Raw genomic sequence first — 25,065 nt, 5'->3', positions numbered from 1 at the left:
ACACAACCAAATCTCACCGGAACTAAATCCTGGCATCCACATATTCCACTGGCGTCTCAAGGTGCGGGGAAACCGGCGCCAGCCACTCCGGTGTCAACAGCCCCCGAAAGTGTGAAATTCTCCGCATCCTCGACTTTCAGTGCGTTTAACCCGCGGTGACGTGCCAATTACATACAGCACTCACCATATCAGCAACAAAAGCATCAATAATCTGCTAAAGCATTTCTTCACAGGGTTATCAGATGGCCCATTTCGATCAGTGTCAGGCACCAGGGCCCGCAGCGTCTTCTTGCCTCAATCCGGATTAACTTCTGGACTCATATGTTCATCTGAGCCCAGTGTTCCAGGACCCAGGTATCTGAGAAACAATTGTCCTTCTTTCCGGCTACAGAAAAGGAAGGGAACACCAACAGCAGCCTCCAGGCATCTGCAGCCACCAGCAGGAACAAGCAGCAAACAGCTTGCAGCTGTGAAGTGCTCTCAACTAAAAAAGCGAATTTGTCACTTGCAATAGCCTTCAGCTGCAAAGCTAGAGGCTGCTCACAGTCAAAGGGAGTGAAATGGACTTTCAGCATTGAAGCCACAGCAAGGCTCTGTCCTGGAAGGGTTTGGTGGGACTGCATGCTACATCTTGGCTCAGTTATGGGTCTCCACAATATTTAAAGATGGCTTGAAAACCTCACAGATGCAAGCCCCTCACCCTCACGCCATCCCCCCCCCCCCCCACCTCCCCCATCCCCAGGTCCAACGGTGACCCCTGACCTGGAATGCTTCAGCCCAACCACTCTGAGGGGTCTCCGCCGCTGCATGCAGGAAAGTGAAAATGACTACTCACCTCCTCATTTCCCCTCAGCAGCCATTGTGCCAGCTTCATGTTTTTGAAAAGGAGTACTAAACAACACCCATGTGATTTCTCGCTGGCAAGTCAGGTGATTCCCGGAGACCGCGACACCCGACTTCAATCTCGCTAATGAGTGCAAATGAGGATTAATGCTGTTCTCGTCATCATTGGGCCGGATCCGGAACTCGCCATCGGGAGCAGGCCGGGTGAATCCCAAACTGAGACAATGTTGTGGTCTTTCATATTCATTGACTCAAGAGAAACAACTCTAAAATTGTTTATAGATTAAAACATTTCTGTTCTTACCGATTCAGTCATAGCTGGAAAAGTCGCTGCATTGTCCACTGCTTGTCCTACATCCTGCCACAGTGTCCCCAAATTAAACGCTGACAAGGTCAAAGCTGTTGTTGAAAGCCTTGCCACTAATTTTACTCTCCAGCCCCCCCATTTAATCGTTCTGTCTGGACTGCCCAAGCTGAACTATACCATTGGTAACCTCAAACTGAGTCTCCTACCCCGATTCCGCTCTATTACAACGATCATCTACATGTACCTCTGTCCATCACCAGTCTCAGACCCTGCCTCAAACACCGATTAAATCCTCAACCATGCCCTTTGTAATCTCCAATCTCAATTAATTGAAAGATCTCCTGGCCTATCTCCTCTCTTCCATTTTAATACATTTTCTGAATATCATTGTGCAGGGTTTTGGCGAGATAACAGTTGGAATGCTGGAATGCTGTGTGCAGTTTGGTCTCCACATTTAAGACATTGGTCTCCACATTGGTCTCTCTCCCTGCCTCTCCTCCCTCAATGTCCTCCTTGAACTGACGTTTAGTTATCCAGCCTAATATCTCTTTCTTTGGCTCATTGTAAATGTTTTCCAGAATACACTCGCATAAAGCACCTTCAAACATTTGACCAAGTTAAAGCCATTATATGGATTCAAGTTGTTGTAATGGCAAAGGAGCTCAATTGTGGCTTTATTCAGATGATTGTATCACCATCAAATGTTTTGACATTTATTAACGGTAGAAGAATTTAAAGAAAACATTACTTACACCCTGCAGTCAGTTTGGATTAAATTACATCTTATTACACAGTGGTGGTCCAATTTGTTATTTACAGATGGCAACAGTTAAACAAGCAAACATACTTGTTTATATGCAGTAGTAGTAATGGTATATGGAGGCTAAAGGTTACAGGACATAATGTACCTTCCAGAAACCCAAACAAGCATGATTTAGTAGATATCAAAAACAACTGTTAGCTTGAGGTGAAATAATTAACTGTTATTCCTTTAGTTACAATAGAACATGAATTATTTAATTTTGTACATTAACTATGCTGCTTTTTACTGTTTTAGCTTGAAATCCTGGGGGAAAAAAACGAGTTAAGTATCTGACGCTACTCCAATATGACCTCACATCAAATGCAATGTGTACATATCCAGCCTGGCGTGACAAGAGTCACTTTTAAACTTCACTGTGAAAGCAATGACAGAAGTGTGAAGGGTTCTGTTTACACCTCTCTCTGCCTCAGGAAGGCAGACAGCATTGTCAAATCCCACACACCCAGACTTTGCCCCCTTCCAGACCCTTCCATCAGGCAGAAGATACAGAAGTTTGAAGATCCGCACATCAAGACATAGGACAGCTACTGGACTCCTCAACGACTGATCTGTTCCCTGTAGGAACACTATTCACGACGCCCTATGCTGCTCTTGCTCATGTATTGGCCCCTTGTTCCACACTGTAACCAATGATTATTTGTTGATGTACCATTTGTCAATGTACTCTGTCGATTATTCTTTTGTCTACTCTGTTCATACTGTGTACGTTCCCTTGGCATCAGAAAATACTTTTCACTACTTTTTAAAAAAATTTAGAGTGCCCAATTCTTTTTTTCCAATTAAAGGGCAATTTAGCATGGACAATCTACCTACCCTGCACATCTTTTGGGTTTGTTGGGGTGAGACCCACGCAGACACGGGGAGAATGTGTAAACTTGACACGGACAGTGACCCGGGGCTGGGGTCGAACCTGGGTCCTCAGCGTCGTGAGGCAGAAGTGCTAACCACTGCGCCACCGTGCAGTCCTACTTTTCATTGTACTTCGGTACATGTGACAATAAATATCAATCAATCAATTATTTGTAAAGTGGTTTCTTTAGTGCCCAATTTCAGAATTAGCATCAATTAGCAATGTGAAAATAAATTGAACATCAAACAATGTGTCAGTTTGGTTCAGAAGGTTCGCCAGCCTCTGTGCTAGAAGATTAAGGACTCAATCTCCACTTCAGGACTAGAACAAATGTCGTAGGTAATATTGAGGCAGTACTGCAAGTCAGAGGTGTCCTTTGAATCATGTTTTAAATCAATCTTCTATTTGCTTGTTCCAGTGGTTCAGGCAAACCCAATGATCCTCCAGCACTTATGGAAGAGCAAAGGTCCTCCTGACATTTTGGCTCAGCCAACAGGACTCAGAAATGGATTCACAGTCATCTGTGTCATATGTGGACCATTGTCGAGCACAAAATGTCCAAAACCGTGCAGATTAGGTGGATTGGCCATGCTAAATTGCCCCTTAGTGTCCAAAAGTGTAGGTGGGGCTACTGGGTTATGGCGATAAGGTGGGAGAGTGGGCCTGGGTAGGGTACTCTTTCAGAAGGTCGGTGCAGACTTAACGGGCTGAATGGCCTCCTTTTGCACTGTAGGGATTCTATAAGTCTATCAAAATGGTTGTATTGTTCACCTGCATAACAATTTGAACTGAGCTTCAAAACAATTAAATTTATTGCTTTAGGATGCTTTTTGAGAGAAATGCGGCAGGATTCTCCGTTTCTGAGACTTAGCGTTGATGCCAACGCAGAACTCGTGGACTTTAGTAACAGAAAAACTGGTGCCGCACCTGGACCATTCTGCTACTGTTGAGGGCTAGCATTGGCGCCACGTGGCACACAATCGATTCTAATGAGAAACTGTGCCGGATTGGCCAGGCTCGGGATTGACACTCAGGAGGTTGACAAGCTGCAGCCGCATATACACACTACAGTCCCCACACACACCATCCGAGCCAACAAGATGGCAGCGAAGATAGCAACCCCGAGGTTTACTGATGCTGAGCAGGAGACCTCTTGGATGCAGTGGAGGAGTGGCGGATGACCCTGTACCCCGGTCCAAGAAGGAGGCTGCCAGCCACCTCCGTTCGCCGTGCCTGGGCGCAGGTGGCAGAGGCCGTGAGCGCCATAGCCAACACGTCCGGACGGGCCAGCAGTACCAGAAGAAACCACAACCTCCTCAGGGCAGCCAGGATGAGTCGGCAACACTGTGATCCTGACACTAATCTGCGACCCACACACCCGTGACCCGACACCTCCTCTCCAACCCAGAGGGTGTCTGAACCTCCACCCTGCACCACATGCTAACACCCATACCGGCTGCCATGGCCAGGTGCCCTGGCCACTGAGGCCACCAGCTACCCACTCCCTGGGCTGCATGCGTCGGACTATCCAACACTGTCGTTTTCTGTACTCTGCCCCAAGGACAAGGCCGAGCACAACCACCGAGAGCGGGAAAAGACTGGAGGGGATACCCCAGATCTGCGGCCCCTCACAATGGTTGACCCTAGATATGCTCAGCGGCTCAGCGGATCGGAAGATTGCGATATGGAGCTTGCCCATGGGCAAGGAAATGAGACCCTGCTGAGGTGCGGTTCCCTGTGGCACATGTACCAACTCGCCCCCAACCCCCTCCACCACGCTCACCCCCACAACACATATCCCTACACCACCCCCCCTCCCCCACCTTACCCCCACCCACACGCCCATTCCCACTCCCCCCCCCCCCCCGGCCCGTGGTCTAATCATGCGGCCTATCTTGTGCCTTACAAGACCTGCTGGGGATGGGGATGGCGTCCTCGCTCCCAGCCGAGGCCCCCCCCCGTGAGCCGAGCAGTGACGGGGATAGCAGCTCGGACACAAGCCCTCTGCCCGAGACTCAGGACATCCCGGAGCTCAGGTCGGAAGATGACTGCGATTTTCCGTCACAGCTGTCTCCCAACACCCTCCACCATCCCGGAGACACTCACCTCGGTCGGGCACTTTAGTGAAGAGCCTCCTGGGACACTCTCTGGTGCACAGTTGACCCGGTGGAGGTAGGAACACCAGAGGGGGCGAACAGTCAGAGGGCAGGCTGACCCCAGGGCCTAGCTGCTGTCCAGATGGGTCTTGAGCTTCTGGAACAAACAGTCCCATTTATAATGGAGATGCAGTCGCAGAGCCTGGGGCCTGCATGAGGGGTTGTCGGCGTGTATCCAGTATCTGAAGGTGCAGTTGGAGGAGTCCAACCGCGTACAGCAGCAGGAAGTGGTACCGACAATACGTGCCACCCAAGCCAACGCAACATGGGTGGCATCCAGAGTGGAGGCATTGGGGCGCCGGTTTAGGCAATGGATCAGCATCTCCAAGGCCTGGGGCATTCTGTGTAGGTACTGGCCGGAGCTGAGGACAGAGTTGCCGCCTCACAGCCCACCATGTCCCAGGGCCAACTAGAAATCGCAGCGACGCTCCTGAGCATGGCCGAGTCACAGCAGGCCATGGCTGGGAACGTCGGCAGCATTGCCCAGGCGCTGGCCAAAGGGGCGCAGACACAGAGGGAGGTGGTCCAGTCCCAGAGGGAGATGGCGCAGTCACTGGCTGATGTGTCAGAAACCCAGAAGGTGGTGGCCACGAGCGTGCAGACCCTGGTCGATACCCAAGCGGGCCACCAGGACTTGAAGTGCCAGGTAGCGGGGGAGCCTTAGCGGAGAGCTCCCCTTGCAACCCTGTCCCATAGAGTAGCCCGGGGGCCATCGGGCACCTGGAGCGAGGAAGAGGTGATGGGGCATGTGCCAGTGACTCCCGCAGGATGTGCCGGAACACCAAAGTGGTTCGGACACTCCTCCCTCCTGACCCGGCCATTCGCCGTCCGTATCTGCAGGTAAAGCCGGGGGCACCACGCCACCTGGGACCCCGAGCAGTAGCCAGGTCCATCCAGGCCCAGTCACCCGTGAAGAAGGCTGCCAAAGGGGACCCAGGTCATTGGGGTAGGAACCGTAGCAGGCCGCCTCCACTCCTGATGTACCACCTGGGGATCTACGTAGGCATAATGTTAGGACCGTAAGGCTGGCTGGCTAGTGGGGCGGGGGGGAGGATGCTGTGGGATGTCTGTGCTGCTGGCCAGGCCCCTAGTTGGTGAACCTGGAGACGATCAGTATCCCGAGCACACCGGCCCAGGTGCACATGTTGTGCGGCCTCCTGTGCCTGCCCGGGCCCCATGTACTGCCCATCCTAGCCCTCTTCCACATCCTCCTCGAGGGGGTGAGGGTTTGAGATGCGGTATCCATGCCCCTGGCCATTCCCCCCCTCCATTCGGATGCCATCAGTGCATCCTGTACACGTTGGCCCTGGCGCATATGTCTTAGGGCCTCCCATGCCTGCCTGGGCCCCATGTCCTGCCCACCCTCCCCCTCCCCTGCATTATCCTCGACGGACAGGCCCTGGCATTCCTCCACCTCCTCCAACACATCGCCCCTCTGCTGTGTGATGTTGTGGAGGAGGCGGCAGGTAGCCACAATGCGGGTGACCCTCTCAGCAACATACTGGAGAGCACCGCCAGAGCCGTCCAGGCACCTGGACTGCACCTTCAGAAGATCAAAGCACCGCAAGATCATGCACCCGGTCGTTGCATGGGCTTCGTTGTAGAGGGTCTCTGCGTCAGTCTGTGGCCTCCGGATAGGCGTCGTCAGCCATGACCACAGTGGATAACCCCTGTCACCCAGGAGCCAACCCCCAGCCAGGGAGGTCATCTCAAACATGTCAGGAATAGTTGAGTGTGCTAGGATGAAGGCGTCATGCACATTGCCCAGGTACCAGTCACAGACATGTATGATGTACATCAAGTGGAACCCCTTTTGGTTGGTGGACAGCAGGTGACAGTAGGGGGACATGCAGCCCGTCGATCACCCCCTGGATCAGGGCATTCTGGCAAAGGTGGTGAAGCCTGCTGCCCGGGCATCCCGGTGGGCTCGGTCCACATTGAAGTGGATGTATTCAGCTGCCTGGGCATACAGGGTCTCCGTGACAGCAAGGATGCACCGAGGTCTGTGAGATCCCAGACAGGTCCCCACTTGGCATCTGGAAGGACCCCATCGTGAAAATTTCAGGGCGCACGTTACCTTGATGGCCACCGAGAGCGTGTGTCCTTCCGCCATACCCCCGCGGTGCCAGGTATGCCATTATCTGGCAGACATGTCGCACTGTCTCTCTGCTCAGCCAGAGTCTTCAACGGCATGCCCGGTCCGGCAGGTCCTCGAATGACAGGTGGTGCCGGTACACACGAGGCATCATGCGGCGCCTCCTTGGCACCTACCTCTCCTCGGCCTGTTGGGCGGTCGGCTCTCCAACCTGGACGGCTGCCAGCTGTCCCTTTGTGGCATGCTCCTCCTTCTCAAGCAGCTCCAGCTCCTACAGCCACAGGGCATCCCCTAGGGCTGCGGCAACTAGCAGGAAGGCCACCATTGCTGCTTGAATTCCAATATCCATTGTCTGCAGGGGGTGAAATGCCGACATGTTTGCATGGTGTGTGCCCCCCGTGCCCAACCAGGTCCACCGGGCAACATGTTGGCACTGTGGGCTCTGCCCCCGAATGATCCAGCCCCCCCCCCCCCATCCCTGCATCCCTGGCACCGTCGGGGACTGGCACTGTGGGGCCTCTGGCCCTCGCGCCCATCCCTGATACCAGGGGTACTGTTGGCTGGCACTGTCCTCACCAGCGATATGCACCGCGGCCCTTTTATCATAGCATTTACAGTGCAGAAGGAGGCCATTCGGCCCATTGAGTCTGCACCGGCTCTTGGAAAGAGCACCCTACCCAAGGTCAACACCTCCACCCTATCCCCTTAACCCAGTAACCCCACCCAACATTAAGGGCAATTTTGGACACTAAGGGCAATTTATCATGGCCAATCCACCTAACCTGCACATCTCTGGACTGTGGGGGGAAACCGGAGCACCCGGAGGAAACCCACGCACACACGGGGAGGATGTGCAGACTCCGCACAGACAGTGACCCAAGCGGGAATCAAACCTGGGACCCTGGAGCTGTGAAGCAATTGTGCTATCCACAATGCTACCGTGCTGCCCTTTAGGAACCACTGTGGGTGTTGCCTTGGGTGGGCCACTGGTGGGCAGGTGAGGGGGGTAATGGCGGGGGGGGATAATTCGGCAGAGGATGGGGTGCGAGGCGGAGGCCCCGGAAAATACCGGGTTACTAATGATATGCAAACTGTGTCTACTGTCCATGCATTCCGGAATGCATTGGAGCCGCTGTCGAGGTGTTGGAGAATCGCAAAGTGGCACCAAATCGGCGCCAGCCACGATTTTGCCATCAGAACCTATTTTTATCCAATCTCAGCATTGGCAAACGGAGAATTCAGCCCATGATAAACCACCTGGTTCCCCAGTGTTGCCTTTCGAGGGTCCGCCAATGATGCACTGGGAACCGTCCAACAGAAGTAATTTAAATCACTAACTTCAGATGGTCCTGTCAGTGTTACCCTGATAGTTACTTTGAAAGGGTCAGAGGAAACAAAAATCACTTCTAACTCCAGAGTAACTATTAAAAAAAACCAGACCCAGCCTTGTACAGGACACCTGCCACAAATACAACCCATCACACCACTCCCACTCCTGGTCTCCCCCCAACTCCACTCCCCTCCGCCACCAGCTGGATCTCCCAGACTGATCCAGCCTCTCCAGTCTGACCCCTGCAGTCCCTCCCCCCCAGTCCAACCCCCAGACTGACAGCGCCCAGCCCCCACTCTCCCGGTCCACCCCACACACACACAACCTCCCAGGAGACCCATTGCACCACCCCACCCCTGGCCCGAAACAATTTTGAAACTGCGTGTTATATTACATTACTTTTTTCTTAGCTCGGAAGTATATTTGCTTTTTGATACCAAAAAAATCCCAGGGGAAACATGATGGATTTTCGGTATGAATCCCTTTGTCACAGAGTCTGTGCCTCTTCCTGACCACCATCCAAATGTTCAATGGGTGGGAAAGGGAATTTGTCGAGATGGTCTGTTTTCTGCTCTGGTATAATTGAAAGAATTGTCCGGATAACCTTTCTGTTAGAAATCCCACCAATTGCATCTTTGCTGCGATCAATGTAAGAGCCACTTACATGATACAGGAAACGTACTATATAGCACCTTGAGATGGTTTACCACAGGTGGTATGCAAATAAAAGTTGCTGTTGTTGAACTGTGGGCTTAATGGTCGTTCAATTAATTATACAGCAGTTGATTTGACATGAAGAAAAAACAATGGCAAAGATATTGCCAGGAATTGTCTGAAACCCTAGAACTGCTCATACTCTAGCACCAAGGAAGTGTATCAATATTTCTCCCCTCATCCCTCAATCCCACACTCAGCAGGGCAGACTTCCAGGCCGCACCAAAATTGGGGCAGGTGGGCACATCCTTCCTGTAAATATCTCCACCTCTAGGATTTGAGAAGAATTCCGTGCTGGGCCAAGGTGGCAGCTGGAGGTCCCACACAGCCGCACATCTGGCGGCCCAGACTGGCGGCTGGAAATCCCTCACCACTTGCACATCTGGTGGCTGGAAGTCTTTCGTCGCTGCACATCTGGCAGTGCAATGGTCCCCCCGGGGATTTGGGGGCTGTTGTTTCAAATTCATTATTTTCACAAACGTCAGTGAGTATGTCACAATTTCTAATCCCTCAGTGGACATCACTGAACACCAACATTGCTATCTGTCAACCGATACCTTTGACTCTGCTGTTGGCAAGATAAAATCAGCCCAGGGAACTTGGCAGTAAAGTTTTTAAAAAAACAGCAGACACCAAGAGTTTAATTTTCAAGTAGTAATTTCAGTCCTGAGTTTAGATGATAGTTGTAAACTGCTCAAGATTCATTGCACAATTTGAACCTCTTCAGTGAGACCCCTTGCCTTTTGAACACTCCCCCATGCCCACTATTTTCTATATTACTCAACTCTGAAGAACACTACTCAGTATAAACTTTGCTGCACTGCTGTTGTCCACATCTAAATATCCATTCATCAATGCAATGATTACGGGGATCATCTGGACACAGGAATCAAGCCAAAATGTGCCGAGATGATTTGCTCCAAGGGACGTGGCATTACATATTCATCGCTGTTCTATAATGACCAAACAAGAAGTCAACAATGTGGGAAGTAAAAGTGATGAAGAAGGAATTGAATGGAGATAAATTAACAGCCTTCCAACTTTATGTTCTCTTAAAAAAAAACTGCTGGCAATATACAGCAGTTGGTTAATATCTGTTAATATCTAACAGTAAATGAAAAGTAGAGCAACAAATGGAAATTGTTGCACTGCTTAACTTTTGACCCTTTTATTAAGTTGTTGCATGTGTGTTTAATTAGCTTTGTTGCATTTGGTTGCACACATGGGTTTATAGTAAAGATTAGTGTAGCATGACATCCTGTATTTGTGCTGAGTTAGCAATGTTGAGCAAATTTGCTTTAAGTTTGATGTAATAATCCACACTAAAAGTTGCATTTGTACCTGTATTTTGTCAAGTTTCAAATTGTTATCTTTTGCTACTTTATCTCCCAATGTTCTGTCTTATGTTTTTCCAAAATTCCATTAAAAAAAGCACTGCGAGAGGAGATTTTTAAAAAATGCCTATGTTTATTCCCCGGGGTTTCTTAAATGAATAGCTAACCTAATGTTTTCTACTGATTTGCGAAGTTTAACCTCTTGTACACTCGCTCGTCTGCCTTTGATGGTCGATACAAAACTCTCAAGAGAAATGCACTGTGGGGAACATCGAAAGGTCATCGAAAGTCCTGTGGTCCCACTGTTCTGACAACTCAGCAGAGGGGAACCCTCATCTGACCATACCCAAATTACAAACATGGGGCTCATCACACCGGCAAGAGCAATTCAACATGCCTGCCATAAACGTGCAGTAAGAGTGGTATAGTGGCACCATGCCAGTTACAATATTGGTGCAATGCCACACTATTCCCTCCAAAGTCCTGGCAAAATTTCTCTTTTTTCAGCTTCTGCTCCACTGATGGAAGTGCGTCTCTAGGATCAATTACCTTTTCCTATTAAAAGTTGGAGGCCTCCATCAAGCCCTCAGAGAAACTCAAACTAGCTAAAAGCTTTCAATTAGCATGAGTTTCTGTAAGACTCTACAAGTGATAATAGGATTAAGAAAACAAGAAATCGGTCTCATGGACCAGTGATCTTGCATGGGCCATTGGAAGGTGAGAGAGAAGTTTGAGAGAGAGAGAGAGAAGCATTAAGGATGATGGCACAATAGTCTTTGGCCAGGAGGTTTGGCTTGGTGGGCAGGGGGAAGAAGAAAACAACAGAAGTAGCGAAGCTAGGGCATCACGGTAGCACAGTGGTTAGCACTGTTTCTTCACAGTGCCAGGTTCGATTCCCGGCTTGGGTCACTGTCTGTGCGGAGTCTGCACGTTCTCCCCGTGTCTGCGTGGGGTTCCTCCGGGTGCTCCGGTTTCCTCTCACAAGTCCTGAAAGATGAGATGTTAGGTGAATTGGACATTCTGAATTCTCCCTCTGTGTACCCAAACAGGCACCGAAATGTAGCGACTAGGGGGTTTTCACAGTAACTTCATTGTAGTGTTAATGTAAACCTACTTGTGACAATGATAAATATTATTATATAGTCTGTATCTTGTGACAAAGAAGTCCATGCGCTCCTCAGACTTTTCATTAAGGGATGGTGGAGACGGGTAGGGGGGAGAAGAGTTTAAGAAAGTCACTTGTAGTTGGAACGTTATTTCTGGTCTCCAGGATAGTCCAATAGCAGTGAACAGTATAATCTGAGGAGATAGACACTCAATCAAACTCGTTGGTCTGCAGTCTGATCTGGCTAAGCCAATTAAGCACCAGGTGCATTCAAAAATAAGCCCTTTAGACTTGAAGAAGCGATGGTGAGGACCAAAACAGGGGGAGTGATTGGGATGGGAGATAGTGAAGATTTTCGTATCACCAAAGGTTCAGGTGAAGAAGTGGATGAACAAATCAGTTGCTGCAGAGGTGACTAATGAAGGGCCAATTGTGAAAGTATGGTTTTAAGTCAGTTGGGATTTATGTATTTTTCTGAGACAGGTGAAGAGCTTCATGAGATTGGAAGAGGTTAAAAGGGTGTGGGTCGTGAAGGTCAGAAGGTGTTATGAGATAACCTTGTGATTTGGACTGTGGGAGGAAAGGGTTCTTGAGATCAGGCGGTTAAAGTGAATGAGGGTAAAAGACATCATTGAGAGGGGAATTTTAGGAAGGACAGGAGAGTGATGAATTCAAATGTGAATGGAGAAGAGAAACCGAGATGGAAATTGAGGTCACAGAGGATGAGAAGTCACTGAGTGATGAGGGCAAGGGAGGAAAAGAGCAGGATATCTTGGAAAAAAGTAGAGTTTTGTGGTGGAGGTGGGTGGAGGGGCATCTAGACAAGGATGGCGTCGAAGGAAATCCAAGAGATAGAGATGCTTAATGGAGGAAAACATTCCAGAAGATTGTGGAAGGGAAATCTAAGGTGTGATTGGATGATCTAAGCTATTGCAGTTTGACAAAACAGCCAGGGGAAAGCATAGCCTAGAAGGGAGACATCAGAAAGAGGCAAGCACACAAACAGCCAGGTTTCAGTAAAAGCCAGGACATCACCATCAAGAGTGAAAGGCTATTCTGGTGGGGAATACAGAGAGAAGTGATGAATGTTGACCTGCCAGCAGAGTTCAAAGGAGCAACGATAGTTGGAGCGAGTGGGACAGAGGAAGGTTGGCAAAATCAGCCCTGTTCAAGCACCGTGGGAAAGCAGCTCAGAAAGAGACATAATGATGAAGCATTAAGAGCTCATGAAGAAGTAGTGATAGATCCTTCTGTGTTCCCTTTAAACAATTCCGACTGAGTGCACAAAGGGACTTCAATCCTGGGACAGCAACAGGGAGGATAGAAAGGCAGAGGACTAGTGATGAGTTGGGGGTATGAACTGGGGAAATCAAAGTGCCTGAGAAGAGAGGAATGAAAGATGACAGGAAGTGGGTGTGAGAATAGAGAAAGGGCTGAAAGAATCTGACAGTAAATGAAGGAGATGGAAGTAATGAGCTCAATTTGGAGCTGCAGCCAAAATATACAAGGGAAGGTTAGTGAACTTGGATTTATATGGACATGGAAGATTAGGAGGGGCGAGTCCTGACAGGACAGGGCAGAGATTTTCTGAAGCATTCCAAAATTCAAGCCTGTGGTGGTATGAGGTCAATTTATAGACAGGGTGGAGTCGGTGTGTTTACCAGTTGTGTGCAAATTTCTTTAGGCTCTTCCTTTATGGGTGGCTTTATGGTATATTGGATTCTGTTACATGATCACAAAGTGTGTGCATTCATCATATGTGGCATGAAGCTAAACAAAACGCTGGGCTGTCTGTGTGAACTTAGATTCTATCTGTGTTCCAATTAGACAATTTCATTGTGCAATAGACATGCAACTAAGGTCAAGAAGCAATTGTTTTACTTTGATACTGTTGCAGAGATAAAATAATGCCCTGCTCCCTCAAAATGGATCTAAGCACTGCATTGTCTTTGAAGAACTTCTCTCATGGGGCTTTGATATTCGTGTTTAATAAGTTTATTTGTTTGTAAATAATATTTACAAAGGATCAGCTGAATCAATTGAGCAGTGCATTCAATAATAATGAAGCAATGCTTCTTGCAATACAATGTAGTGTTGTAATGTTTCTTATATTACAACAATGGCTGTATTCCAGGAGTACTTCATTAGCTGTAAAGTGCTTTGGGACAGCCTGTGGCCATGAAAGGCGCTATATAAATGCAAGCAAATTTTTTTTCTGTAAACATCGTCATACTGGCTGCTCAAATAACTTGAGAACAATCAAGTTTCAACATTACATCCGAATGTTGAAAGTATCTGTTTTGTGGAACTGAAAGTTTTTGCACTGGCGGAGTTTTAGACTTATTGATTCTGCGTGGCCCACGGACTGCTAGGAATCGCTACACAAATATAATGCTGCGGAACTTGTTGTGTAAGGTTCTGGCATAGAAAGGGTTAACATGGGCCGAGGTACAGTATTGCCCACACTGTAATGCAAAGGAAGATGTGATCCAAGTCGAGAGGGCAGTCTTGTACTGAGCAGAGACATGTGTAGAGGCAAGCATGGAGACAGCTCTTGGCTTAGGCATTATACTGTATACGTGGTTATGAGTAGTTAAAACATTCACTGTTAAACAATACACAACTCAGAATCTCTTTGTGAGGCCTGCTTGAACTGCACACCTTACTGTTGACCTTTTCCGGGGTCCTCGAGCCCCCAGTCACCCCTCCCCAGGCCCCTCCCCGGGCCTGATCCTTGACATGGGCAACCTGGCATGGGCACCTGGGCATTGCCAGCTGGCACACTAGCGGTGCCAAGATGTCAGGTTGGCAGTGGCCAGGTGCCATGGGGAGTGCCAGGGTCCCAGCCTGCCCATTGTCCGACAAGCTGGGAGCCGCATCTCCCCAGCGAGACACCCCCGAGTTGCCATCACGACTGGTTCACGACTTTGTGAACCAATACCAAACGGCTGCATTTCGTCCAGTGCGAGCAAGATCCAGGTCGCGTCAGGCAGCGAGATTGCGTTGAATATTATGAGACGTTTTGAGCTTTGCAATTCTCAATGCAGGCCACTCGCAAGATTCAACAGAATCGTCCTGACACCAAGTCGGGCACAATGAGGTCACTGAATTGTGCCCAGAATCTCTAATATAAGTGTTAACACTCTGGCTGCCCGGTTCGCTCTGGCAAAAACCCCTTTCCCAAAGGCCTGCGCGGATCCTTCATTGGTCAGCGGTTGCACGCTCCTGCATGATAGGCCCTGAGCCAGTCACACGTAATGCAAGGGCACACCTATAAAGAGGTCACACTACCATACCTCAACATACCCTTCCTCCTCCTGCAAATGTTCCACCATTCACAACCAAACTTGTATGAAGGTGCGGATTGAACAGAACAAGGTCGGGAATTGACTTCCAGAAGGAACAGCAGGGTGCTTTTCAAACAAGAGCTCTGGTTGGTGTGGAAAAGAGTTGGATATCACAAATTAATAAGTTGACATGGTTGCCATAATAGCAGGACAGATTTTTCCATTGGACCTTATCTTGTGGAAGCTGCACACACTAGCAAGCTCTTCCTGCCCTTCTTAATTCTGTCTCTTCTTCCTCTACATCACACAGGCAGGATAATCCCTTACGGAAACACTATTGTGCCTTGTGCTTTATGATCGTAGGTTAAAAAAATGTCTTCACTTGATCAGTAGCAGTTCTGAAGCCATTAGCAAAGTCCCTTAAAAAAAATTGGATCGAGTACAGTGTCTCAATAAAGTGGTCTTTAAAAGTACTCCTTCTAACTTTGCCTCACGAACAGCAAGCCCTCTTTAATAGAGGCAAGGATTTGTAGACATATGGGGCGCGATTCTCCACTCCCACGCCGAAGTGGCCGCGCCGTCGTGAACGCCGTTGAGGTTCACGACGGCGCGGAACGGCCCCGGTCCCGACCGATACAGGCCCTGACAATGGGCCAGGATCGGGGCCGCATCATCTACACGCGCCAGGCCTTGTCGCCCGTGTAAAAGTGCATAGATGACGCGGCCGGCGCCGCAAAACGGGCGTCATCCACGCATGCGCGGTTGCCGTCCTCTCTAAGTCCGCCCCGCAAGAAGATGGCGGACGGATCTTGCGGGGCTGCGGAAGGAAGGAGGTCCTCCTTCAGAGAGGATGTCCCATCGATCGGTGGGCACCGATCGCGGGCCACCCCACATTTCAGGTAAAGCCCGGTGCAGGATCCCCCCTCGCCCCCCCCCCGCCCCCGCCCCCCCCCCTCCCCCCCCCCCCCCCCCCCCCGCAGGTCCCCCCCCCCCCCAGCCTTCACGCACCGCTCACGACTGCAGCGACCAGGTGTAGACGGCGCCGGTGGGAACCCGCCGTTTTGGCCTGGACGCACGGCCCATCCGGGCCTCAGAATAGCGGGGGTGCCGGAGAATCGCCATTTGCGGTGTCTCCGGCGATTCTCCGGCCTGCGGCCCGCGAAACTCGACCGGGCCGTTCCCGCCGCTCGGGAGAATCGTGGGAGGGCGTCGGACCGGCGTCCCGGGAAATTTTGGCGGCCCAGGCGATTCTCCCAACCGTCGTGGGAGTGGAGAATCGCGCCCATGATATAGACAGTATGAGGTAATTTCACAGTTGAACATCAGTATGCCATTTAAATGCACCTTGCATCAAGCAGGAACAAGCACCTGGCGGTGCAGTGGTTAGCACTGATGCCTCGTGGTGGTGAGGAGCTGGGTTCGATCCCGGCCCCGGGTCACTGTTGGTGTGGCTTTTGCACATTCTCCCTGTGTCTGCATGGGTCTCACCCCCACAACCCAAAGATGTGCAGGATAGGTGGATTGGCCACGCTCAATTGCCCCATGATAAAAGAAGCAGCAACACCTCGGCAAAGAATTACAACAACAGAGTTTTTGACTGATGACCGATTGATTCAGCCTCCCTGCCCCATTTTCACCCTGAATCCTCCAGACAACAAATAGCAAACAAAAGAAAATCGAAACGTCTTTGCAAGCATCCTGATTTGCCTGGTGTTCCTCCCCTCCATCCAGATACATCAGATGGGAAGTTTCTATTTTGCATCTCGTTGATGCTAGTTAGGTTAGAGGAAAAATGAATAATTTGCAACGTTTGGCACCAAGCCCCTGAGAACATTAACGTGAACATAAAAAGACAGGACTAAAATACACTTATATTGATACAGCATTACTACATGCATTCAATGACGTCCAGGAAGGCAACCATTGCTAGGCAACTATGGACACTCAGTTAAAACAGGTTCTCCTGCATTGCGGGGCTGCAGGAAAGAGCAAGCCTGAAAGACCTCATGGATACAGATTAAAATGAAGTTCCTGGTCGATTGAGTTAGGATATAAACATGGCACATTTCTGGCAGGCCTGAACTACAATTTGCCTCATCTGACCATCCGATTCCTGCTTCCAGCTGCCTAATTACTGTTGGATGCTGATGCATCATGCACAGCCAGAAACATAACCAACGCTGTTTATCATTGCTTAACAAAGGGACTGAAGAATATGTTATGGACAGCAATGGGAGTAAACTAAAAACCCTGTTCCCTTTCCCTTACTGTCTGTGATCAGTGTGTTTTTGGAGAAGAAGGTGTGTGCATTTCCCAACTCTTGAATTTGGCACATCTTTTTTTTAGTCGTTGCAGGCCATTCAAGAAGATGTTTTCACTCCCGAAGTGTTAGTCTAGGTAATTAAAATAGCCAATCATATGTCAGAGTTATTCGAGGATTTCCTCGAAGAAATGGACTTCTCAGCAGGTCTTGAAGTTGGTTAGCTGTGGTTTTCTTACCAGAAGGTCAAGTTTCTGCACAGGTGAACTTGGAATAGAAACTAGTCTGGTAACCTTTTAAGATATAGCAGTCTCAGGCTTAAAAAGACGAGGGGCCTCTTGCCTTTTTCTGCTGCTGGTGTTCTGTGTAGACTGATCAGTTTCTCTGTGATTCTAGGAATAAAATAATTTGTGATCTGAAGTCAGTTTTGGTCACATGATCAACTGCTATTGTCCACCCAGAATGGCTTGGAAATCTGAAGCCATTGCTGCACAATTGGAGATAGATGATGGCCATTCACACCTACTTGTGATTAGATGGTTTCTGCTACTCTCTTTTGTTGAATGTCAATCTCGGAGATGGTAGATCTAGGCATCTATACATTGTGATTTTCAGGTATACCAAAACAATAGAAGACATAAATCTACAGATGGAATTTGTCTTGATATTTCCATTCAAGGGGAGCTCCCACCTATGGGTATTCAATCAAGAACTTTACAGACACTTGAGGCAGAAATTGAAAATACAGGTGGACTTTGGCGGCCACTTTGTTGATGCCATTGTTAAACAAAGGACAGTTCTAGAAATGTACATACTCAATACCATCCATGTTTGATTTTATGAATAGGACTTACCTTCACTGGCCTGACAAGTAACCGTAGGAGCAAGCAAAATTGAAAACCAAAAAAGAACCACATGGCATTTAAATAGGTTCCATGAAAAAACTTCAAATTTTTGCATGTTTCAGATTGTATTTATTTTTTCATAGCATTGAAGAGAAATAAATTTGCCTGTACAGCCCACAGCAATCAAGCTTCATTTTCCCTGCCCTTGGCTCCCAGAGTCAACTGTAATGTTTAACAGTAAAATATTGGTTCTCAATAAATTGGCAACACTATTGGGAAATGCCTGATAACTTCTCAAAGTCAGAGCTGTCAAATGCATCATGCAGACCGAGTACAAAAATGAAAATTGTAACCTGGCCATGCACTTTAGCAAGCATTCTAAAAACAATTGTCAATCACCCATTGAATGTTCAAACATCATTAATTGGAAGAATGAGACCTTTTGTTGTTTATAAAGAATATAGAGCCAATATACACATTGTGCACTCACAGCTGATCTTCAGACCTTTGGATGAACTCTCAAGATTCTGGACAAAAATTAATACCATAAAACAGAAAAATTACACATTATTTACCCAAAACACCTGCTTGTGCACCAAAATAGTTCACCATCTGGATCACTGCAAGGGGGGAAATGATGCAAACATTTTGACAGTTTTACGTCCTCCATAATTCATTCTATGTGCATTTATTTTAACACGTGCCATTATGCTTCATTTGGCTTAGCAATTGACTATCTACAGTACATCTAGAAAGATGTACTTAACTGTGTGTCCCCCACAATGAATATGCTACTTCAAAGTGTCAATATTCTTTTCACATTCATATTCTAGGCTATTATTGGAAATTTCACCAGACTAAAGGCACATTTTAAATTTCAGCAAGCATACCCTGGTTGTTATCCTTTGACTACTTATTGATTGAATGATTTGATTGATTGTCACGTTACCGAGGTACAGTGAAAAGTATTGTTCTGCGTACAATCCAGGCTGATCGTTCCATACATGAGAAACATAGGACATAAATAAATACACAATGTAAATACATAAACACAGGTGAAGCATACGGAGTGTAGTACTACTCAGCAGAGAAGATGTGTGAAGAGATCAGTTCAGTCCATAAGAGGATCATTCAGGTGTCTGGTAACAGCGGGGAAGAAGCTTTTTTGAATCTGTTAGTGTGCGTTCTCAGATTTTTGCATCTCCTGCCCAAGAAAGAGGTTGGAAGAGAGAATAATCTGGGTGGGAGGGGTCTTTGATTATGCTGCCCCCTTTCCCAAGGCAGTGGGTGCTGTAGATAGAGTCAATGGATGGGAGGCGGTTTCACGTGCTGGACTGGGCTGTGATCACGACTCTTTGTAGCTTCTTATGGTCTTGGGCCGAGCAATTGCCACACCAGGCTGTGATGCAGCCAGATAGGATGCTTTCTTGAGCTGTAAAAATTGGTAAGAGTCAATGTGGACATGCTAAATTTCCTTAGTTTCCTGAGGAAGTACTTGACTATTACAGCAAAATGGCACAAAGGGCCAACTTAGATTGAATGCAGCTTCCTAGTAACCTTTTAGCAAAGTTACTCTCGTGTCAACTTGCTGTCATTTCATTTGATAGTCTTGTCACTGACTAACTTTGGGACTATGATAATGAACCAGCTGAGCGAAGAAGCAAAAATGTCAGCATCGACCATCATTGTGAAATCGGAGTGTGGGCAATCTCATTAGCTTTGACATCTGGCTGAGTAAATACTTTTGAATCGAAGAGCAATAGGAATGAATGCATTTCACGGGTCATTCTTACAACCACAGTCCCACATCTCTCAGAAACCGCACCAATCTCTTTCCTCGCCATTGGACTCTTAGTTTCATCTGACACCCCCACCTCTCCATGATTTGTGGACATGGCTCCATGCTGGCAAGCCATTTTCAAAGCCTGCTCCTCCACTTGATCGAGGATCTGTAGGTATGTCATCACCCACCAGTCTGTCCTCGCTCCAGTGAATTGTGACTCTGTTTTTCCTGTAAGGGAAAAAATACTTTGATTAGTCTCCCTCAACATGCTGGCACATTGCAGCTTCTCCATCCCAAAAGGTACAGAAATAGTTGCCAATCACATTGTCGGAGCTCACACTGCCAGCCATGCTCTATCAAGGTATATGATATGCCCTATAGCGTTCTGCATTTTACACATCCTCGCACCAACAAGTGTTGCCACCCACAGAGACATCTACCCAAGTTTCCGACTGGATGCAGTACTCACCCTGCTAGAGCGGAGAAGGCCAGTGAACCTTTTCCGGCATTGACTCCAGGTTCTGCGTACTATGTCATGACCACTGGCCAGGCCTGCCACCTCTATCCGGGCCTTCTTTGTGACATGAGGAGGTCTCCTCTATCCATCCCTTGGCAGCCGGATCTGAAGGCCCAGTAAGACCCTCAGACACTTATCAGAAAAATGGGGGCAGACTGGATCCGGGCTTCACACATCCCATCTTACACAATGGAGCAACGCTTCAAATCTGTAATGAGGATCAAAGAAATTCCCACTGTAAACCAGCTCCCTGAGGCACTAAATGGAGACTTCCAGCCTGTAGGGAGCTGCATTTAAGCCGCTCATCTGCACCCTTCCTGTTCCTGTCGCCCGCTCTTGCTGGCAGTATTGACTCTCTCTCAGCCCCCATTTCACTCTGGCAGGCAGTTAATTGACCAGTCAATGGGAAATTGAGTTCAAAAGTCAATCACGGGTGGGAACGGATGCTGTATGCTCTTCTGGGCCTTTAAATCTCTCTCGTACGCCACATTGAAAATTCAGACTATAGTGATCTACATAATGGGCGGGTTTCTCCGTCGCGCCGCGCTAGATTTCTAGTTCAGCACGCTGTCGGGATTCTCCGTTTCGCCGACTGGTCAATGGGCTTTCCCATTGTGGGGCAGCCCCACACCGTCAGGAAACCCCCCGGGCTGCCGGCAAATCGGAGAATCCCGACAGCAGAGAATCCAGCCCCCTATAGCTCATCCAGTCTGATACCAAAAGAACATTTCAATACATGTTTGGCTCTTCGCTATCCATCTTACTGGGGGATATTTTGGCATTCATATTCGCAATTACTCTGATAAGTGAAGCATGCTCAGGATAAGAAACTTTCTTCTGCTATTCAATCTATTCTGTGGCTTCTTCTCATAACTCAATAACAAGTAACATTAACTAAATCTATTTTAAGCTTTGGCTGTTCAATGAATTTATTGAACAAACAAATATATCAGTATTTTCCCACATTTATATATTAGAAAATGGATATTAAATAATAACTCCTCAAAATAAGACAAATATTAGACGATTTGCTGTTTGTAATCCTATTTCAGGTTCTCTGATGGTGTTAACGGTTCTCTGTCATCATAGAATCATGGAATCCCTACAGTGCAGAAGGATGCAATTTGGCCCATCGAGTCTGCGCCGACCCTTTGAAAGAGCACCCTACTTAGGCCTACGCACCCCCCACCCCCAACCCCATCTAACCCCTTGGACACTAAAGGGCAATCCAGCATGGTCAATCCACCTAACCTGCACATCTTTGGACTGTGGGAGGAAATCGGAGCACCCGGAGGAAACTCACGCATTCATGGGGAGAACGTACAAAGGCCACATAGACAGTCCACCAAAGGCTGTAATTGAACCCGGGCCCCTGGTGCTGTGAGGCAGCAGTGCTAACCATCTGTAGCACAATCAATCACTCACGAGGCGAGAAGATAAAGTCAATCGATGGCTTTATTACGCAGATTTGTTCCCCAGCAGCTCGGTTACAGAATGCGGCTGCTGGGAGAACCCGGGTTCTTATACTCCGCCTTACTGGGTAGAGCCAGCAGGCGGCAGATCCAATCCGGATCCAGAGTCTGTCAACTAATAGCCTCTCGGCATCACTGGGTACCGTACTACCCTAATACATACCACCACATTCACCCCTTGTTAAAAAAGAACCCGGCGGGGTGGTGGGTCGCATGGTGGTAGGGGTTTACAAGGTCAGTACTGGACTTTCCTTAACACAGTGGCTACGCATCGATATCAACTGTTAACTATATACAGATCTTGCTTTTTCTTTTTTTTTTTACAAATATTTTATTGAAAATTTTTGGTCAACCAAAACAGTATATTGTGCATCCTGTACACAATATTATAACAACACAGATAACAATGACCTATTTTATAAACAAAAAAAAATGAAAAAATAATAAATAACAAAAATGAAAACTAACCCTAATTGGCAACTGCCTTATCACAAGTAACACTCTCCAAAAATATAATTTAACAGTCCAATATATAATTATCTGTAGCAACGACCTATACATATTATACAGTATATATTAACAACCCTGAGAGTCCTTCTGGTTCCTCCTCCCCCCCCCCCCTTCCCCCCCCCCCCCCCGATCCTGGGCTGCTGCTGCTGCCTTCTTTTTTCCATTCCATCTATCTTTCTGCGAGGTATTCGACGAACGGTTGCCACCGCCTGGTGAACCCTTGAGCTGACCCCCTTAGAACGAACTTAATCCGCTCTAGCTTTATAAACCCTGCCATGTCATTTATCCAGGTCTCCACCCCCGGGGGCTTGGCTTCTTTCCACATTAACAATATCCTGCGCCGGGCTACTAGGGACGCAAAGGCCAAAACATCGGCCTCTCTCGCCTCCTGCACTCCCGGCTCTTGTGCAACCCCAAATATAGCCAACCCCCAGCTTGGTTCGACCCGGACCCCCATGACTTTTGAAAGCACCTTTGTCACCCCCATCCAAAACCCCTGTAGTGCCGGGCATGACCAAAACATATGGGTATGATTCGCTGGGCTTCTCGAGCACCTCGCACACCTATCCTCCACCCCAAAAAATTTACTGAGCCGTGCTCCAGTCATATGCGCCCTGTGTAATACCTTAAACTGAATCAGGCTTAGCCTGGCACACGAGGACGACGAGTTTACCCTGCTTAGGGCATCTGCCCACAGCCCCTCCTCGATCTCCTCCCCCAGCTCTTCTTCCCATTTCCCTTTTAGTTCTTCTACCATAGTCTCCCCTTCGTCCCTCATTTCCCTATATATATCTGACACCTTACCATCCCCCACCCATGTCTTTGAGATCACTCTGTCCTGCACCTCTTGTGTCGGGAGCTGCGGGAATTCCCTCACCTGTTGCCTCGCAAAAGCCCTCAGTTGCATATACCTGAATGCATTCCCTTGGGGCAACCCATATTTCTCGGTCAGCGCTCCCAGACTCGCGAACTTCCCATCCACAAACAGATCTTTTAGTTGCGTTATTCCTGCTCTTTGCCACATTCCATATCCCCCATCCATTCCCCCCGGGGCAAACCTATGGTTGTTTCTTATCGGGGACCCCCCCAAGGCTCCAGTCTTTCCCCTATGCTGTCTCCACTGTCCCCAAATCTTCAGTGTAGCCACCACCACCGGGCTTGTGGTGTAGTTCCTCGGTGAGAACGGCAATGGGGCTGTCACCATAGCCTGTAGGCTAGTCCCCCTACAGGACGCCCTCTCTAATCTCTTCCACGCCGCTCCCTCCTCCTCTCCCATCCACTTACTCACCATTGAAATATTAGCGGCCCAATAATACTCACTTAAGCTCGGTAGTGCCAGCCCCCCCCTATCCCTGCTACGCTGTAAGAATCCCTTCCTCACTCTCGGGGTCTTCCCGGCCCACACAAAACCCATGATGCTCTTTTCAATCCTTTTAAAAAAAGCCTTCGTGATCACCACCGGGAGGCACTGAAACACAAAGAGGAATCTTGGGAGGACAACCATCTTAACCGCCTGCACCCTCCCTGCCAGTGACAGGGATACCATATACCATCTCTTGAAATCCTCCTCCATTTGTTCCACCAACCGCGTTAAATTTAACCTATGCAATGTGCCCCAATTCTTGGCTATCTGGATCCCCAGGTAACAAAAGTCCCTTGTTACCTTCCTCAACGGTAGGTCCTCTATTTCTCTACTCTGCTCCCCTGGATGCACCACAAACAACTCACTTTTCCCCATGTTCAATTTATACCCTGCAAAATCCCCAAACTCCCCAAGTATCCGCATTATTTCTGGCATCCCCTCCGCCGGGTCTGCCACGTATAGTAGCAAATCGTCCGCATACAAAGATACCCGGTGTTCTTCTCCTCCTCTAAGTACTCCCCTCCACTTCTTGGAACCCCTCAACGCTATCGCCAGGGGCTCAATCGCCAGTGCAAACAATAATGGGGACAGAGGGCATCCCTGCCTTGTCCCTCTATGGAGCCGAAAATATGCAGATCCCCGTCCATTCGTGACCACGCTCGCCATCGGGGCCCTATACAACAGCTGCACCCATCTAACATATCCCTCTCCAAAACCAAATCTCCTCAACACCTCCCACAAATAATCCCACTCCACTCTATCAAATGCTTTCTCGGCATCCATCGCCACTACTATCTCCGTTTCCCCCTCTGGTGGGACCATCATCATTACCCCGAACAGCCTCCGTATATTCGTGTTCAGCTGTCTCCCCTTCACAAACCCAGTTTGGTCCTCGTGGACCACCCCCGGGACACATTCCTCTATTCTCATTGCCATTACCTTGGCCAGGATCTTGGCATCTACATTTAGGAGGGAAATAGGTCTATAGGACCCGCATTGTAGCGGGTCCTTTTCCTTCTTTAAGAGAAGCGATATCGTTGCTTCAGACATAGTCGGGGGCAGTTGTCCCCTTTCCTTTGCCTCATTAAAGGTCCTCGTCAATACCGGGGCGAGCAAGTCCACATATTTTCTATAGAATTCGACTGGGAATCCATCCGGTCCCGGGGCCTTTCCCGCCTGCATGCTCCTAATTCCTTTCACCACTTCTTCTACCTCGATCTGTGCTCCCAGTCCCACCCTTTCCTGCTCTTCCACCTTGGGAAATTCCAGCCGTTCCAAAAAGCCCATCATTCTCTCCCTCCCATCCGGGGGTTGCGCTTCATATAATTTTTTATAAAATGTCTTGAACACTCCATTCACTCTCTCCGCTCCCCGCTCCATCTCTCCTTCCTCATCCCTCACTCCCCCTATTTCCCTCGCTGCTCCCCTTTTCCTCAATTGGTGTGCCAGCAACCTGCTCGCCTTCTCCCCA

General features: G+C 48.6%; 1 protein-coding gene across 5 annotated transcripts in view; it reads left to right on the top strand.

Moving 5' to 3' along the window:
- LOC140425728 (nucleosome assembly protein 1-like 1-A) overlaps nucleotides 1-25,065 on the top strand; it is a 371,940-nt gene that overhangs the window by 89,005 nt on the left and 257,870 nt on the right. For 4 of the 5 annotated variants that reach the window (XR_011947981.1, XR_011947969.1, XR_011947975.1 and 1 more), the window contains one exon: nucleotides 2,208-2,989. The exons of the other annotated variant lie outside the window; for it this stretch is intronic. The gene's annotated coding sequence lies outside the window, so the exon portion shown is untranslated. Of the gene's footprint in view, nucleotides 1-2,207; nucleotides 2,990-25,065 lie in introns of those variants that run through there. 5 annotated transcript variants of the gene reach the window in all.

Source organism: Scyliorhinus torazame, chromosome 1 (assembly GCF_047496885.1).
Source record: "Scyliorhinus torazame isolate Kashiwa2021f chromosome 1, sScyTor2.1, whole genome shotgun sequence".
Classification (NCBI taxonomy): domain Eukaryota; kingdom Metazoa; phylum Chordata; class Chondrichthyes; order Carcharhiniformes; family Scyliorhinidae; genus Scyliorhinus; species Scyliorhinus torazame.
The sequence above is the reverse complement of the archived record's forward strand: the minus strand, read 5'-3'. Positions and strand labels throughout refer to the sequence as shown.